Here is a 19,556-nt window from a genome sequence, read left to right as displayed (position 1 = left end):
ACAGTCAATAAAGGATGACCCTGGGGCCAGGAGTTCAGAGGTCACCCATTGTTGAGAGGACTGCATGATGAAGATATCTGGGGTGTCTGGTGACAGCGTGGAAGCAAGGGTGTAATGATGAGCGCATATTAAGACGACAGAGTGGCAATAGGTGTTTGTCTGTTGTGTGTGTGTGTATCTGCTGCATACACTAAGTTGTGGATATTGGGCAGGTTTCTGTATCCTTGTGGCAAGTGAGGTTACAGATGCCTGCCAGAACATCTAGCTCTGGACTCTCCTCTGTGTCGCATCTCTCTCTCCCTCCTTTGTTCTCTCCCTCTCTCCTCTATAATTGAACAGACATGTTGAGGGCAGGCAGCTCCTTCCACAGGCGTCGGGGCTGCCATTAAAGCCCTGAGCCCCTATCGTCATCATACTGCCTCTCTGCTATAGACAGACAGTTCAGTCACCCACAGGGACAGTACAGCAGCACAAGCTATCCTCTCAGAAGCTAAAACGGCATCTAAACCAATCCTACTCTATCGTCCGGCACTGCATCTGACACACACACCACATAGGGTTTTATAAATGACCTAGTAACCTGGAGGTAGCAGGTTAAGGGAGAATACAGTTGGGGATGCAGCTGGTGTTTCGCCCCCCAGAGCAGAGCCATTTAAACCAGGATTGCCTCAATTGGTGTCCAGCTGTTTTAAGTGGCTATGTGTAAAGTGTAAATGTACTGAGGCATTTTCAGAGCAGCCTAGCAAGAAAGTGACACAAGTAGTTTATTTTTTCAATTTCTGTCTTTATGCTAAAATGTGGCAAGCACACATTGCACATCTCTTTTCTGCTCTGCTCTTGTCATGCTCCCTCTCTCTCTTTGTCATCCTTGCCTCCCTCCCTCATTCGACCCTCCGCCCCCCTTTCTATTCTATCTTGAGTCAAAGGCTTAACAAATATAAAAGTGTCAGCGAAAGCATAACATTTGAACAAAACACAAATTAGGTTCCACCACAGTTGAAGTAGGTGCCCCCCCCCTTTTCCATCTAGCCTATGCGCTATTTACAACTACCCTCAATAAATAACAAATGCGAACATGCCTAAAGACGTAATTTGACCAGTTGAGGCTGCTGAGGGGAGGACGTCTCAAATTAATGGCTGGAACGGCGCAAATGGAATAGCATCAAACCCATGGAAACCATGTATTTGATGTATTTGATACCATTCCACCTATTCCTCTCCAGCCATCCAGCATTTGACCTTTGTCTAATTCCCCATGTGAAATGTAGAGTTAGTCTGCCTATATTCTCAGATTTTCCTTCTTATTTAATCAGTGTGAATTCAGGGAAGGCAGAGTGTTGATATTGTAGGTACTGGCTAGTAGTTAGAACATGTTTGCCAGCCTTCATAAATTACTCATTTCTTATTGGGCTAGTAGAACAGGATGTTTTGTAACAGTGAGACTATTTCTGTAGAGTGCTTACTCATGGACGTTTGGTTTAGTTCTCCCTCAGAAGATTTGTAGTGCAGCTGGACTAGTGGCACAGTCTTTAGGGGGAACTCATCTATTTGATGAAATAGGCACAGAGGTACAGAAATACAAAACTCCTATATTTTACTGAAGCGATTATAAGCATTTTTCAAATTGACTTTTGCCTCTTGTATTGGTCATAGTTGCAGATAATTATTCCATCTTCAGCTCTATACATCTACTGTACATTGTGAACTAACTGAATGGTTTATTAGTGGGTACGGATGCAGCCATAAGATCACAACATGGTTTGTCTTTAAAAGACAGTCCTTATTCTAGCTCTCTCTCTCCTCTCCTCCTCCCAGTCCCCCCCAATATATTAGTGTGTGATAAAGTGCCTCTGAAAGGCCAATTCATTCTAATCTTAGGGGATCTGAGCAGATTTCTCACGCGTCATCTCCTGATGATTCCTATCAGAGGGCAGAGCTGTTGACTGGTGCTACATGTTTTGCTCCTATTCCTCCAAGACCAGGCTACTAATGCAGGGCTTTTAGCCAACAACACCAGGCCTCACAAACACAGACTGTAGACATGTAGGCCCATAGTCTTTCTGGTGGTTTAGAAAATGGATCGAATTTAACTCTCTCTCTCCCTTCTCTCTCACTCCCTCCTTCTCTCCCGCTGTTCCTGTCTCGCAACTATTTCTCACTCCACTCCCCCCTACTATTGCTTGCTCCCTCCCTCTTTCTTTCCCCATCTCTAGCTCTCCCCTCCCCATCTCCTCTCCCCCTCCCTGTCTGTCAGACTCCTACTGTGTGATGGTGTGTGTATGTGTGTGTGTGCATGTAGAGGGTAATTAAGACGTCTCTGTGTGTGTCTCTCTCTCTCTCTCTCTCTCGGCCAAGGTTTGATTGGCATCTCTGTTGTGTTGCTCTCATATGAGCCCGCACCGACAGGCCCGTATACTAAATTGGAAACAGCGGTCGGGCTAATAAAATGTCAAGTAGACGGCTACATCTTTAAAGGTGCAATATGCAGAAATCGCTCCGCCATTTCCTGGTTGCTAAAATTCTAATAGTTTGTAGTTCTAATAGTTTTCAGTTTATGTGACAAAACAAGCAATGTATGGTGTAGAGAGTCATTGTACCAAACCACTAAAATATATTTTCAATAACCCTAAAGATTGTATTTTCAGCTGTATGAAGCTGGTGTACAAAACCAAAAGTAAAAGATGGAAAAACTAAACTTAAGAACGAGAAGCATAGAAATAGCGCACATAGAACAGATCTACCGCTTCTTAGACTTGCTTTCAATGAGAATGACAGATCTATAACTCACAAATATGATAATTTTCTAATCCCTGCCGCTGCCACTTGGCATAGAGCTCTGGCAGCATCCTGTGGTCCCTCCATGCCTTCCTGCTGTGCTAAGCAGGCGGCCCCATCGATATATACAGCCAACTCCCATTCCCCCTCGGAAAGGCCACTGGTTGTGTGCGGGTGGGTGGGTGCGCTCCTGGCAAGGCGATGGAAACACTTTTCCCATGTTCCTTTGAGTCTGGCTTTGTGAGGCACTCTGCGGTTCGTGTCTGCAGGGATGGGCTCTTTGTGTGTCTGTGTGTGTGAGAGAGTGTCTGAGTTTGTGTATGTCTGTCTTGCCTGTGTGTGTGTGTGTGTGTGTGTGTGAGTCCGTGCGTGTGCAGGCAAAAGTATATGTGTCTGTGTGACGGAGCATATTGAAGTTGTGCATGACTAGCAGTGTCGGGCGATTGATCCTGCGCCGTTAAGGGCCCAGAATGTGATTTCCAGCTGGTTGGCCCGCTCCTCTAAAGGCTGCTGACAGTGTACACTGTAGCACACTGATAGAGGAAGAGGGACCTCCTGTTGGCCAATCAATTAGTGGCCTTGGTGGCCTTATGGCTGAATAGATAATAGACTCCTTCGCCTCATTCCTGGGGAATGGAGGAGACTGAGGAGGAGGAAGAGGAGGAGGAGGAGAGGGGGGTCATGAGAGGGGTTGAGGGAGACAAAAAGGGAGGGAGTATTGCGTGATGGGGAGGGAAGAAGAATGGGCCTCATCATGAGGAAGAAAGAGGAGGTAGGAAGAGGAGTGTCAGACTCTGAAACCAGTGAGGGTGTTTTTCAGTTGTTTTTCAGTTGTTCTTCTAAGTGGGAGTTAGTTTGAGGCTGTGAGTTAGAATGGGCCTTAGCCCCAGCCACAGTCCTCTGTGTTGATCCTGGTGAGAAGCCAGCTCTGATAGCCAGGGTTTGTTTGAGCTGCACTATCAATATTAGGATAGCCACTGGAGGTTGGAGCACAGCTTCTACTGGGGGACTCTGACACACCGCACATACTCAGCATGTGACTGTGTGTTTGTCTATGAATTCCGGTTAACTAAGGTGTTGTGTAAGATTTGTTTGTGTGCCCGCATGTGTACGTGCATTTCTCTGTGTGTGTCAGTCCTCTTGCTCTGTTCTCCCCTCAACAGAGGAGATGGCTGCTGTCTCGCTGAGCTCCATGAAACATTAAAATGAGATTCTGGTTGGTGGAGAACAAAGGAGCCACCCTCTGTGTCACTACTTTTCTGTTGTTTTCTCTTTCCTCATCTCCCTATCTTTCTCCCTTTTTCTTTCTCCCTTTTTCTTTCTTTCTTTCTCCTTTCTTTCTTTCTTTCTCCCTTTTTCTTTCTCCCTTTCTTTCTTTCTTTCTTTCTTTCGTTCTTTCGTTCTTTCGTTCTTTCGTTCTTTCGTTCTTTCGTTCTTTCGTTCTTTCTTTCTTTCTTTCTTTCGTTCTTTCTTTCTTTCTTTCTTTCTTTCTTTCATTTTTTCTTTCGTTCTTTCTTTCGTTCTTTCGTTCTTTCGTTCTTGCACTCGCTCTCCCTCTCACTCTCTGTCTTACATTGGCCAAGCTCTTCTCTTCTCAGTATCTCTCTCCACCGTCTGTGTTGACTGGTCTCTCTTTCTTTCTTTCTTTCTTTCTTTCTTTCTTTCTTTCTTTCTTTCTTTCTTTCTTTCTTTCTTTCTTTCTTTCTTTCTTTCTTTCTCTCTTTCTCTCTTTCTCTCTTTCTCTCTTTCTCTCTCTCTCTCTCTCTCACACAAAAGGGAGGAGTCGCATGGTAGAGCACTGATGAATCCCCTAGACAGAATGCATGCTGGGTTTCACATGATCACCTGGGAAATATTCAGGCTGAAGCAACTCAAACCAGCCTTCAGCCCTCCACCATCTTTCGCTTTGTTTATATTTTTCTGAGATCCAATCATTCCCCTAACCTACCTCATCTATTTGTGTGTGTGCCTTGTGTCTGCACGCACTACAGCAGCCTCCCTCCTTGAGGACTACCAGACAGTAGATATTTGGGTTGTAGACCTTGGCGATTAGTTGACTCAGTTGTGTAAGTGCAGTGCTAGATAAAGGAGATGATTGAGAAACACATTTCTAGTACACAGTACTTTGATCTAGTCAGTCATGATATTCCTGGCTTAGGTGGTCTAGAGGTAAACAAATGCTAACCCAATGCTTTCCCTCCCTCCCTCCCTGCCTCTCTATTTCATAAACTTCCAAGTGGGTGTGTTTGTTTGCATTGAATGGAAGTGCTGTTAAGAGGCAGAGGCAGCCCTCCAAGGCCCAGACACATGCCTGGCAAAAGCCAATATTTACCATGTTGTTGTCTCCTTACCTAGAAGGACTGTCATCTGCCTGGCTTGAACTATTTCCCTCTCTTTGTCCTTTCTAAAGGCCTTCTGAGACCGACACAACCAACAGGAGGGACAGACACACGGACAGCACCCAAGGACATCTCCACGGCAACAAGAGGTCAGAGATTGTGTGTTCTACTGTGTTGTGTGTGCGTGTGCAGGGCTCAAAACTGAGACCAAAACACTTGAATTTGTGACCCTTTGACTCATTATAGGCTATGTGCTCGGCCCGCAAATTTAAAAAAAAAACATTTAAATGATACGCGCATCATCAGTATTCTTTTTATTCGGGCTAGTAGCTTTTAGTTGGCACTGGTCTGGTGTGCCACTAGTAAATGTACCTGAATGTCAAGCCCTGCAAGGGCATGCAAATGTAAAAGATGGCTAGTCATTATTAGCCTGGTTCTGTATGGAATACAGGTACATTATGGGACACAGGCCAGGACATTATCGTGATAAATTGTGCTGGTGCCATGAACTGAAAAGGTTAGTAGCAGTAGTGCCACCAGTGGAAAAAGTTAAGCTGTGTGTGTGTGCCTCCCCTCCACCCTTTTTTGTATTTTAATCTGTGTTGACCGCTTCATAATCTAAAGTCTATGAAGGGGTCAATGTTCCGTAAACCATTATTTTATTGCACAGCTAATCTGTACTAAAGGTAGCTATTTAGTATTAATGGATACAGTATAGTCGCTAGCTTCCTTGACCCATACACCATTTAACAACAAACACCCTACATAGGCCTATTATTGTTGAATTACCCTTTAATACAATTTTAGGACTCATTGATGGGAATTTAATGGCCCTAATCAATGTGCCTTTAATCTGCGCAGTGCACTGTGTTTGTACTATTAATGTACTGGTAAATCTATTTGCAGTGTTTCTCTCTGTGTCAAATCTTATTTTTCACGGCATAGCAGATATACAATAGAGTTGCCTCTGCACCCAAGGATGAATATAATGGATTAAGCACAAGTGCAGTTCACCTAAATTTGTGAGTCACTTTCCCCATGTTTTTTTCCTAGGTCATTTTAGTAGTGATTTGGATGTCAAGGTTCGCTGCTGTTGCGAGGGAAAATACATTAAGGTCTTATAGAATTATGGAGATGCTCAGTTGTAGCGTTCAAAGAGGTACCACTCATTTGATTTGATGGCTTTTTCTCTACTTTATCCTGACTGACTGCTGTCCTCTCTCTCCTCTCTCCTGCTATGCCGGGAAGGGCTCTGGTCTGTGTGCCTGTGTGTATGTTTGAGAGAGACAGAGAGAGAGTCCAGACGTTTTGTAGCAAGGTCGGCAGCAGCCTGATATTAGCATGCTGTCCACTGTGGGGAAGATAAACAGCCCTCTGTCATGGTAAAAAAAACAACAGTCCCTTCATCTTTGATGTGCTCCGACTCCCTAATTGCTTTTATCTACCCAGAGCCAGAGAACACGCAACGGCTGGATCTATCTTTATTAATCCCCATTCCCTACCTGATTACACTGCCTCTGCCTGCCTGCCTGCCTGCCTGGGCTTGCCGGGGTCTGTAGCCAAGAGAGACTAAAATACCCAATATATCCAGGTGATGATATAGAGCTTAAGATTATATAGAATTATTATTTGTTCGTGTTGTTTTGTTGTTGTGGGCTCTATATGTCAAGGGTCTGTAACTATAGACCTTGGCTAAGTAGACCTAGAAATGCTCTTACCAGCCCTTAAAAGTAAACACTTAATATTTCCTATTTTCACCATCTTAAGTGTCGACTGACTATATTCATGTAATTCCGGCACTTACCTTGGTGAATAGCAGTCTGGTGGAAAAGGGGTAAGGTGCATAAGAGCAGCTGCACTGAAAACTCACCTCTGCTCAGGCTCCCCCAAAGAGATGTGATGCTTGAGTGAGTTGCTTGTGTTGTCTGCCCTAGCAGTGTAATGTGTCTCTGAAAATAGGTTGTCTCCTGAAGTCGAATGCTTCTATCCTTATTGTAGTCTACACTGTACATTGTGGCCTGCAGTACAAAAATACCGCTAGCCAAACACAAATGTATCTTGCAGTGTGATTTTGACAGTGAAAACCTGAAAAAACAAGAAACTCGTAAACCTGGATTATTTTACAGAGGAAACAGAATTAATCAAAAGATAAAACTGATGTTATAGGGCCCTACAAACTGTAGAATGATTGTTCAAAAATGCTAACAATAACACCCCTTTTGAGATTGCACAAAGGTTTTATTTATGATATTGTCAAGTTAAAATGTAATGTAATGGAGGGTAGGTCATTATAGGCTATAGGCTACTTGCTCGGCCCACAAATTAAAGAGAACATTTAAATGATACGCACTTCATCAGTATTCTTTTTATTCGGGCTAGTAGCTTTTAGTTGGCACTGGTCTGGTGTGCCACTAGTAAATGTACCTGAATGTCAAGCCCCGCAAGGGATGGCTAGTCATTATTAGCCTGGTTCTGTATGGAATACAGGTACATTATGAGACACAGGTCAGGACATTATCGTGAAAAATTGGTGCGACCAAATCGTGCTGGTGCCATGAACTGAAAAATATATTTGATGCTTGAGTGAGTGGCTTGTGTTGTCTGCCCTAGCAGTATAATGGGTCTCTGAAAATGTGTTGTCTCCTGAAGTCGCATGCTTCTACCCTTATTGATAACATTTTTAAAAGAAAGAAAACTTCCATACACCTATCATAAACCTCTGTATTGGAGGTGGTTGTGTGAAGTACATCACTCTCAGTGCTCTCAATCGTGTATGTGATGAAAATCCCTTGGCATCACCTCATTACGAAAGCCAAAGGGGGTGAGCACTTCTGTCAGCGAGAACAAACATGATGACAAATATATAGTGATGGGGGAAATAATCTTTACCGTTACATATTGCAATATTATTTTGGACGACATTATATCGATATTTTTACTCCAAGTATCGATTTGTAGGTGGGTGGGTCGCTAGACTAACATTTTCCCCCTGGTAACTTTTTCAATTGGTTGCACCAAAATGTTGTTGCGGCGTTACGCAATAAAACAAATTTAGTAATCATCTTATAAAGTAATTCACAGTGCTTTATTGAGAAAAATTTACTATGGAGATGGTATGATTACAGAAATATGTTTTTCAGGTAATTTTGATTTGTAAACCAGTGATTGTCATTTAATTCTGGGTTGACAATTGGGGCTATTGTTGCTATATTTTACTGTCAAAATAAGGCTCCAGAATTGTCCGTTTTTTGTGGAGTGGGCTCAATATAGAACCTTTTGCCTATGTTTTTGTACACTAGCTAATAGGCTAATTATTGCTAATTTGGGGTTAATTCACCACCAGAGGGAGTGGAAACTTGAAACACATTGGCTAGATCGCAAAATTCAAACTCCTATTTGCCATATCTTCAATCTAAGCCTACTAGAAAGTGTGTGCCATCAGGCCTGGAGGAAAGTAAAAGTAATTCCGCTACCTAAGAATAGTAAAGCCCCCTTTACTGGTTCAAATAGCCGACGAATCAGCCTGTTACCAACCCTTAGTAAACTTTGGGAAAAAATGGTGTTTGACCAGATACAATGCTATTTTACAGTAAAAAGCTACTACAGCGACTGAAATGACTGCAACACTTAACAAAGAGCTGCAGTTAGTTTCAGAATGGGTGGGAAGGAAGAAGTTAGTCCTAAATATTTCAAGAACTAAAAGCATTTTATTTGGGACAAATCATTCACTAAACTCTAAACCTGAACTAAATCTTGTAATGAATAATGTGGAAATTGAGCAAGTTGAGGTGACTAAACTGCTTGGAGTAACCCTGGATTGTAAACTGTCATGGTCAAAACATATTGATACAACAGTAGCTAAGATGGGGAGAAGTCTGTCAATAATAAAGCGCTGCTCTGCCTTTTTAACAGCACTATCAACAAGGCAGGTCCTACAGGCCATAGTTTTGTTACACCTGGACTACTGTTCAGTCGTGTGATCAGGTGCCACAAAGAGGGACTTAGGAAAATTGCAATTGGCTCAGAACAGGACAGCACGGCAGGCCCTTGGATGTACACAGAGAGCTAACATTAATAATATGCATGTCATTCTCTCCTGGCTCAAAGTGGAGGAGAGTTTGACTTCATCACTACTTGTATTTGTGAGAGGTATTGACATGTTGAATGCACCGAGCTGTCTGTTTGAACTACTGGCACATAGCTCGGACACCCATGCATACCCCACAAGGTCTATTCACAGTCCCCAAGTCCAGAACAGACTATGGGAGGCGCACAGTACTACGTAGAGCCATGACTAAATGGAACTCTATTCCACATCAGGTAACTAATGCAAGCAGTAGAATCAGATTAAAAAAACAGATAAAATACACCTTATGAAACAGCAGGACTGTGAATAGACACAAACACAGGCACAGACACATGCATACACACACATGATAACATGCGCACTATACACACATGTACACATGGATTTTGTGTTGTAGATATGTGGTACTAGAGTAGTGGCCTGAGGGAGCACACTTAATGTGTTGTGAAATCTGTTGTGAATGTATTGTTATGTTTGGCAGCAGCAAATGGGGATCCATAATAAATACAAATACAAATGTGTATATATTGCTGATGGTTAGCCTGTAATTGATTAATCTAACAGTAATTGAATGTCTTAAAAACGTTCCAATGCTCACTAGTACTCACTGCAAATGGCCAAAGTATGCCTCGCGCCTCCACATCTCAAAGACACCAGCTAGAATTTGCAAGTCACATTGATGCGACCAATTTAAAATGTAACTCACACAGCCAAGTCAAAGGGTCGCAAAATGCAACTAATGGTCGCAGTTTGGAACCCTGGTGTGTGTGTGTGTGTGTGTGTGTGGGCAGGTGAATGTGTGTGAGCGGGTGCATGTGTGTGTGTGGACGGGCGCATGTGTGTGGGTGGGCGGGTGAATGTGTGTGTGTGTGTGTGTGTGGGCTGGCGCATGTGTGTGCTTCTGCCCCTGTGTGTTGTTTTCATTTAGCAGTGTCGAGTTCTCTGTGTCTCTCCCAGTTGAGGCTCAGTTCTCTGCGGTGCTGTTTGAAGCGGCCCCCTGAGCACAGCAGCACAAAGCAGTTCTCCTGTGTGGTCCCCCTCTCAGCAAGCTGTGTGTCTGCAAGCTGTGTGTGTGTTGCTGTGTGTACACGCTGTGAGTGTTGTTTGTAGGCCTATGTGTGTGTGTGTTAGCACTGTGTATGAGCACTGTGTGTGTGCCAAGAGGAAGGCCCTTTCTCCTGAACCCTGGCAGCCCCCCCAGCTCTGAGCGCTAATTAAGGGATGTTTCCTGCGGCCTGTCTGCTCAGCCCTCAGGATGAGCCTGTTCCTCCACACACATTCCTGGCCTGTCTGTCTGCTCACTGGCTTTTAGCTAGAGGAGAGAGGCTCCACACACACACACCCCATGCCCAGACAGCCTCACACCATCACTCATCCTTAGCTACATACACTCAATGAACAAAAACACTATCTTACAGCGAAAGGCCCCATAGTGAATCAGCCTCTTTTTGTGTCTGAGCATCTTCTTGAGTGCATGTGTCTCTCTCCCCGGGTCTGTGTGTGTGTGTGGTCTTCCAGGACTTTTGTGTGCTTGGTGGAATTGATGAGAATGAATTGAGAATGCTGGCAAGAGGCTGGGGAACGAAAGAGGAGAAAGGGAGGCCCGCTAATGAAAGATGGTGAGGGACAAACTGAAAAGATAGCCGGGGAGAAATTGTGCCAAATACATTTTAATTGGGAAGAAGAAGCCGTCTTGTTTTGGGAGGTGGGTGGGCCTTTAACAAAGCCAAGGAGAAGAAATTGGAGAGAAAAGGCAAGAAACACATTTACTACACTAGGGCTGTCCCCGACTAAAATAAAATCTTGGTCGACCAAGAGTCATCTGTTCATTCGACCAAACGATTGGTCGACATTTGTATTTTTCCATGTATTACACATCCTATGTGTTTTAATCAAATCAACTATATTCACTGAGCATGTCTGATGCTTTAAGCACACAGTTTGATTAAATAATTAAGACAAACAAATGACTAGAGGGAGTCCGACCAGCAATTTATTTGATTGTGGCAGGCTGGGCTCAGACTTGCTGCGCTGTAGGTGTTGCTGAAGCGGCAACATAATTATAGCCATTTCTGACTGAATAGTTCTGTTTTACCGAAATCCCTCATTGTTTAGGAAAAACATTCGCTATTCAATCAACCCATGTTCTCTTTACGTGACACATGTATGCATCGCATGCACGTGACCAAAGACCTATTCAAACAGGACTAGTATTACTAGAGAACGTGGTTATGTAATTATTACTCCAGAATGTCCGTTATTCCAGAAGACGATTTGGACAGGATTAGTTTCTTTTCAAACTGCCCCCTGTAATTCTTTCTTTTTTTTTCCAATAAATGGACAGTTATGACGGAAGCCTGGAGGTTTTTATTCTAGGCTCGAAGATACAGTATTTCAACATGTCCAGGTGATAGGGCCACACTGATAACTCAAGGTTGGTTCCCATGTTTCTAAACCATACCAAATTATCTTTGGTATGGTGTCGCCATAATATTTGAATTGAGGAAGTGTGATCATAATCATGTAGGCCATTCATATATAGCTTATGCGCAGCACTTAGTTCAATTTATCTAATCAGTTATAGTTTTCTTGTGCAAACCGCGAGCAACACCTGTCAAACTCAGACAATTCTCTCAAAACACAGGGATGTCGATTCGCACGGGACTAGTATTATTAGAGGACCTTTGAGTTCGCCAAAAAACAGTAAGTTATTCTTGCTGGAATTGTTAATCTCCTGCCATGTAAAAATTACTGACATGGCAGATTCATACGGCTCTAAAATGACAGATGTGGTGTTTTGTGCTCATGCACATAATTACATTACTGACCTCCACCAGTAAAACTAATCCCGTCCGAATAGGGCACAATCGGGCCTGAACTATAGCATATCATATCTACATCAATAAATTGGTTATAACAAACTCTGAACACAGCAACACATGTGGCAGCAAAATGGATGCAGAGGACATGACAAATAAACTCGAAACGGGGGAATATTTACAGGTTGCTCAGGAGGTAAAGGGAAAGTCAGATGTGTGGAATAAATACTGGAGATCAAGAAAAAGAGGGCAAGTAGCAAGTGCTGCATGCATATTATGTGTGCCAAACAGGTGCTGTTAGATTACAATATAATTTTTCGGACCGTTTGGAACAGTGTAAACAACACTAAATAAAGTATAAGCGTACCAGAGAGTCTGTTGTAACGTTTTTTTGCTAAGCCTTTATTACAGCAAAGACTAAAAACAGTTGCATTCATTTGTGAATGCAATTTCCAAAATGGAACGGTTTATTTATTGTTTAAGCTAATTATTCAAGGTTTGCATTTCAAATCATGCATGACTCGTATGCTGTGTGATGACATGAACGAATGAATGATTGATTGAACAGTAGCCTACATAAGTATTGAAATATAGGCCTAAGTTACGGTATGAAGACTAAACAGGATGCTCTCTAAGGCCTACAGCTCAATGGTGGTTATACAAGGCTGCTATACTAAGCCTACTAATGATAATGACATGAATAGTAATAATAACAATAAGGAGGAGATCAAGAAAAAGGAGCATTATTATTATTATTATTATTATTATTATTATTATAAATATTATTTTTCCGACAAGTTGTAACAGTGTAAACAGTAAATAAATTATAAATAATACCAGAGAGACTGTTCTAACGAAAAAAAAGTGTAAAGCCTTTATTACAGCAAAGCAAAGAGTAAAAACTGCCGAATTTGTGAAATTGTTTCCTTGACATGTCGTTGCGTGAGTTTTGGTGCTCACGGAATCAGTAGGCTATTAAACAAACACTCAAACGTTCAACAGAAGCAGGATCTGTCTTATTTCCGTAGATATATTGATGATTTATAATGCCAGGCACATTAACAGTTAGGCTATTGATTATAGATCTAATTAAGTCCGTGTTCCCTCTCACCTCACTCTTCTTAGACAAAAAGGCAAGGGCTGTTTTCTCATCTCCTCATTCTGCACTGCCTCCGCGGCATTGTTCTCAACACCAATATGCTGGATAACTTTGCTATTATGCGAATGGCAACATGGTCTAGGAAAAGGCAACAATTCAACAGCGCACTGATATGTTTCAGAACCATGGACAGCGACAGCTATTCAATGGCGGGAGAAAGCGCATTTGTTATAAAATAATATTATTTGTATTAGAGTTGCACCATTGTTCTTATGTAATATAACCATATACAATTTCAGGAACACATGTCTTAGACTGATGGACAGTGCCATCCCCACGGCCTCCACAATGGATCAGTCCACTCAGCGCAAATGAGACCGGTGTCTTGTGCACCATGATATTATATACACTACCGTTCAAAAGTTTGGGGTCACTTAGAAATTCCTTGTTTTCGAAAGAAAAGCAATTCTTCTGTCCATTTAAAATAACATCAAATTGATCAGAAATACAGTTTAGACATTGTTAATGTTGTAAATGGCTATTATAGCTGGAAACTGCTGATTTTTTTTAATGAAATATCTACATAGGCATACAGAGGCCCATTATCAGCAACCATCAGTCCTGTGTTCCAATGGCACGTTGTGTTTGCTAATCCAAGTTTATCATTTTAAAAGGCTAATTGATCATTAGAAAACCCTTTTGCAATTATGTTAGCACAGCTGAAAACTGTTGTGCTGATTAAAGAAGCAATAAAACTGGCCTTCTTGAGACTAGTTGAGTATCTGGAGCATCAGCAATTGTGGGTTCGATTACAGACTCAAAATGGCCAGAAACAAAGAACTTCCTTCTGAAACTCGTCAGTCTATTCTTGTTCTGAGAAATGAAGGCTCTTCTATGTGAGAAATTGCCATAACTTTGCACATTTTGATGTAAATGTTTGAGGACAGGGTTTTGTTCTTTCTAGATTCCATTAGAATGACAATCGCAGAGAAGGGGACAGGGCAACCTCTTACAATTCCAACTATTGAATCTACTGTTCTTAATTATACAACTACCTTCTTTGCCAAAAGTGGAGATGCTGAAAAACATGTTTTATATCGGTCCGCTAATACTAGTAAAGGTCCAATGCACTGCTTTTGTAAAACAATATTATGCAAAACATATATTTTTTGAAAAATATATATTTTTTATTCTGATTTTTCAGGGGGTGCTGCAGCACCCTCAGCACCCATACTTCCCGCGGCTATGAGTCAGTGTCCAGATTTCAGTTTCCCTTTAACCCATCTGAACCGTAGGCTACAGATCCCTTGACGTGCCATAGGCCTATTTGAAGTCCCCGTCTTGTGACTGTCAAATTTGTATACAGTGAGGGAAAAAAGTATTTGATCCCCTGCTGATTTTGTACGTTTGCCCACTGACAAAGACATGATCAGTCTGTAATTTTAATGGTAGGTTTATTTGAACAGTGAGAGACAGAATAACAACTAAAAAATCCAGAAAAACACATGTCAAAAATATTATACATTGATTTGCATTTAAATGAGGGAAATAAGTATTTGACCCCTCTGCAAAACATTACTTAGTACTTGGTGGCAAAACCCTTGTTGGCAATCACAGAGGTCAGACGTTTCTTGTAGTTGGCCACCAGGTTTGCACACATCTCAGGAGGGATTTTGTCCCACTCCTCTTTGCAGATCTTCTCCAAGTCATTAAGGTTTCGAGGCTGATGTTTGGCAACTCGAACCTTCAGCTCCCTCCACAGATTTTCTATGAGATTAAGGTCGGGAGACTGGCTAGGCCACTCCAGGACCTTAATGTGCTTCTTCTTGAGCCACTCCTTTGTTGCCTTGGCCGTGTGTTTTGGGTCATTGTCATGCTGGAATACCCATCCACAACCCATTTTCAATGCCCTGGCTGAGGGAAGGAGGTTCTCACCCAAGATTTGACGGTACATGGCCCCGTCCATCATCCCTTTGATGCGGTGAAGTTGTCCTGTCCCCTTAGCAGAAAAACACCCCCAAAGCATAATGTTTCCACCTCCATGTTTGACGGTGGAGATGGTGTTCTTGGGGTCATAGGCAGCATTCATCTTCCTCCAAACACGTTGAGTTGATGACAAAGAGCTCGATTTTGGTCTCATCTGACCACAACACTTTCACCCAGTTCTCCTCTGAATCATTCAGATGTTCATTGGCAAACTTCAGACGGCCCTGTATATGTGCTTTCTTGAGCAGGGGGACCTTGCGGGCACTGCAGGATTTCATTCCTTCATGGCGTAGTGTGTTACCAATTGTTTTCTTGGTGACTATGGTCCCAGCTGCCTTGAGATCATTGACAAGATCCTCCCGTGTAGTTCTGGGCTGATTCCTCACCGTTCTCATGATCATTGCAACTCCACGAGGTGAGATCTTGCATGGAGCCCCAGGCCGATGGAGACTGACAGTTCATTTGTGTTTCTTCCATTTGCGAATAATCGCACCAACTGTTGTCACCTTCTCACCAAGCTGCTTGGCGATGGTCTTGTAGCCCATTCCAGCCTTGTGTAGGTCTACAATATTTTCCCTGACATCCTTGGAGAGCTCTTTGGTCTTGGCCATGGTGGAGAGTTTGGAATCTGATTGATTGATTGCGTCTGTGGACAGGTGTCTTTTATACAGGTAACAAGCTGAGATTAGGAGCACACTCTTAAAGGGAGTGCTCCTAATCTCAGCTCGTTACCTGTATAAAAGACACCTGGGAGCCAGAAATCTTCCTGATTGAGAGGGGGTCAAATACTTATTTCCCTCATTAAAATGCAAATCAATTTATAAAAAGTTTTGACATGTGTTTTTCTGGATTTTTTTGTTGTTATTCTGTCTCTCACTGTTAATAAACCTACCATTAAAATTATAGACAGATCATTTCTTTGTCAGTGGGCAAACGTACAAAATCAGCAGGGGATCAAATATTTTTTTCCCTCACTGTAGCTCCTCTCAATCATCACAGATAACATAGCCAGCACTGCTATCATCCTCTTTTACCACTTCACCAAATCTTTCCCAAACACTATTTTTCTGGTCCCCTCTTCTCTTTATTTTCAGATCTCCATTTCACAGCTTTTCTTTTATTGAATTAAACTCAGACATTGTCCTTTTTGCCTCAGTGGCCCGACGTTAACTTTTTCTGCCCGTTCCCAAAAGCATTTGGCGATTGGCGTGTAAGCTATTTGGTGCGTGTACAGTTAATGCCAGATAGCCTAAAAATAATGAAAGAAAGACCTCAATGTAGCCTTTAGATATAAGTTCCACAAGAATGATACATTTATGGAATTTCTAATGTATTGTTTTCTATTTATTCAACCTGCCCGCCAGCCACCCGCCCTTCATCCACACAATATTTCATGACCCTAAATCTGCCCTCCCTGCGTATATAACCGCGGGGACTGCAGGCTATGAGTCAATCTGTGCATCACTATCGTGCAGCCCTACTTGCTTGGACAGAGAGCGCGAACGAGAGGGGATTGATGGTCTGTTTTCTTTGTGCACCTCTGACAGTGCTGGGCTTTAGGAAGCTGTCCCCGGCCAATTAAAAAGATCCCAACCACCTCTCTGAGCTGTGCCATGGTGACCGGAGCAAGATGTGATCAATCTGTAAGGTTTTAGAGGACTGTATCTCTGCCCCCAGAGCCCCCCTAGACACTGTCCTCTACTGTAGCGCCTCCCTCCCTCAATCTTCTCCTTTTTCTTGCTTTCTGCCTTTCGGAAGCATTCAGACTAGCGTTGGGCGGTATCCTGATTTTCATATTGTCATACCGTGCTTCTCTCATTCCGGGATTTACGGTATTACTGGCTTCGTACACATGGGGGGCGCCAAAAGAAATGCAAAAAAGCAGATTGGGTGTCTATTACCAGACGTAATAGCTCATTTCCATTTAGGCTGGTAGCTAAATATGCTAACAAGCGAAAACGACAGGCAATCCCCCTAAAAAAATACAATAAGAATAAGAATAATGGAGGCAACTGTGTTCTTGGGGACCTTCAATGCTGCAGAGGTGTTTTTGGTGCCCTTTGCTATGAGACTCGAAATTGAGCTTAGGTGCATCCTGTTTCCATTGATCATCCTTGAGATGTTTCTACAACTTGATTTACCTGTGGTAAATTCGATTGATTGGACATGATTTGGAAAGGGACACACCTGTCAATATAAGGTCCCACAGTTGACAGTGCATTTCAGAGCAAAAACCAAGCCATTAGGTTGAAGGAATTCTCCATAGAGCTTTGAGACAGGATTGTGTCGAGGCACAGATCTGGGGAAGGGAACCAATACATTTCTGCAGCATTGAAGGTCCCCAAGAACACAGTGGCCTCCATCATTCTTAAATGGAAAAAGTTTGGAACCACCAAGACTCTTCCTAAACTGAGCAATCGGGGGAGAAGGGCCTTGGTCAGGGAGGTGGCCAAGAACCCGATGGTCACTCTGACAGAGCTCCAGAGTTCCTCTGTGGAGATGGGCCTTAAAGGCCTTTATGGTAGTGGCCAGACGGAAGCCACTCCTCATTAAAAGGCACATGACAGCCCGCTTGGAGTTTGCCAGAAGGCACCTAAAGGACTCTCAGACCATGAGAAACAAGATTCTCTGGTCTGATGAAACCAAGACTGAACTCTTTGGCCTGAATGCCAAGCGTCACGTCTGGAGGAAACCTGGCATAATCCCTACGGTGAAGCATGGTGGTGGCAGCATCATGCTGTGGGGATGTTTTTCAGTGGCAGGGACTGGGAGACTAGTCAGGTTCGAGGGAAAGATGAACGGATCAAAGTACAGAGAACTTTGATGAAAAGCTGCTCCAGAGCGCTCAGGACCTCAGACTGGGGTGAAGGTTCACCTTCAAACAGGACAACAACCCAAAGCAAACAGCCAAGATAACGCACAAGTGGCTTTGGGATAAGTCTCTGAATATCCTTGAGTGGCCCAGCCAGAGCCCAGACTTGAACCTGATCAAACATCTCTGGAGAGACCTGAAAATAGCTGTGCAGCATCGCTCCCCATCCAACCTGACAGAGCTTGAGAGGATCTGCGGAGAACAATGGGAGAAACTCCCCAAATACAGGTGTGCCAAGCTTGTTGCGTCATACCCAAGAAGACTTGAGGCTGTAATCGCTGCCAAAGGTTCTTCAACAAAGTACTGAGTAAAGGGTCTGAATACTTATGTAAATGTGATATTTCATTATATATTTTCTTGCTAAAATTTGTAAAAACCTGTTTTTGCTTTGTCATTATGGGGTATTGTGTGTAGATTGATGAGGGGAAACAACTATTTAATCAATTTTGAATAATGCTGTAACGTAACAAAATGTGGAAAAAGTCAAGGGGTCTGAATACTTTCCGAATGCACTCTATATAGGGTTAACAGAGTTTGGATATTTATAAGCTATAGTGAACGAGAGACACTGTGCAAAGTTTTGATTCATGCTTGTCTGAAGGAAGAACAGTACTGGCTCTGGAGCAGAATGTGTACATGCTGTGTCTGTGTGGAGTCTGTAGTCGCTAGGGCAACGGGCCTGCCTGCTCTGCTTGGAGAAGAGGGGGGAGGAGCAGATGGGCCAAGAACAGAGAGGAGAAAAACCTAAGGAACTCAAGATAGCAGTGACAGCTGTACAGATAATTAATCCAAAGGGCTTTGACTTCTCAAACATGGCAGAAAACTAACACTATATGATGCCCCATATCATTATCAATCCAGCCACTTACTTAGATAACTAGCAAGTAAAATTTAGGGGTCACGTTAATGCAGACTTTTGCATTAACGTTAGAAATATAATGGCCATGCATCATTTTTGCAAAAAATACCTTGCTTTTTCATTGTAAGCTCATTTACTTGTGTGGCTGCCAGCCAAATAGCGTTGCACTTCTGTTGTCATCTGATGGAAATTAAGCTATTTTCTGCTGAATGTGTTTTACTAATGTACACTGAGAGTACAAAACATTAAGAACACCTTCCTAATATTGAGTTACACCCCTCCTTTTGCCCTCAGAACAGCCTCAATTCATTGGGCATGGACTCTACAAGGTATAGAAAGCGTTCCACAGGGATGCTGGCTCATGTTGAATGGTGGACCATTCTTGATACACACGGAAACTGTTTAGCGTGAAAAACCCAGCAACTTGTAGTTCTTGACACAAATTACTACTATTACAATTCATTGAAAAACTTCAAAGTAATCTTTTCAACGGTATTGAAAAACCATCCGGTGGCTACTCGTGAGCCTAATTCAGGACGTTTTTGTGTCCGTCAACAACAGACGCAAAAACTGCAGCTCTCCGTCTACCATTTTTATGTGTGTCTTTCGAAAGTTAACTTTTGAAAACTTTTTGCAGTTAGAAGATTGCTATCTCTGTCTGTATGAGCCCATACTTTGTCTCTGGGTCTGTAGATACTGAGTTGTTCGCCTCCACATGAG

The 19,556-nt window shown here is 42.8% G+C and overlaps 1 protein-coding gene across 5 annotated transcripts in view; it reads left to right on the top strand.

Moving 5' to 3' along the window:
• The window catches only part of LOC311131426 (bifunctional heparan sulfate N-deacetylase/N-sulfotransferase 2-like), a 176,958-nt gene that overhangs the window by 106,906 nt on the left and 50,496 nt on the right, over nucleotides 1-19,556 (top strand). For 3 of the 5 annotated variants that reach the window (XM_084164402.1, XM_084164405.1, XM_084164406.1), the window contains one exon: nucleotides 5,186-5,263. The gene's annotated coding sequence lies outside the window, so the exon portion shown is untranslated. Of the gene's footprint in view, nucleotides 1-5,027; nucleotides 5,274-19,556 lie in introns of those variants that run through there. The other 2 variants (XM_084164407.1, XM_084164408.1) reach the window with 1 other exon arrangement.

The sequence above is a fragment of the Coregonus lavaretus genome, assembly GCF_964263955.1.
Source record: "Coregonus lavaretus genome assembly, chromosome: 1".
NCBI classification, from domain to species: domain Eukaryota; kingdom Metazoa; phylum Chordata; class Actinopteri; order Salmoniformes; family Salmonidae; genus Coregonus; species Coregonus lavaretus.
This window is presented reverse-complemented; position numbering and strand designations above follow the sequence as displayed.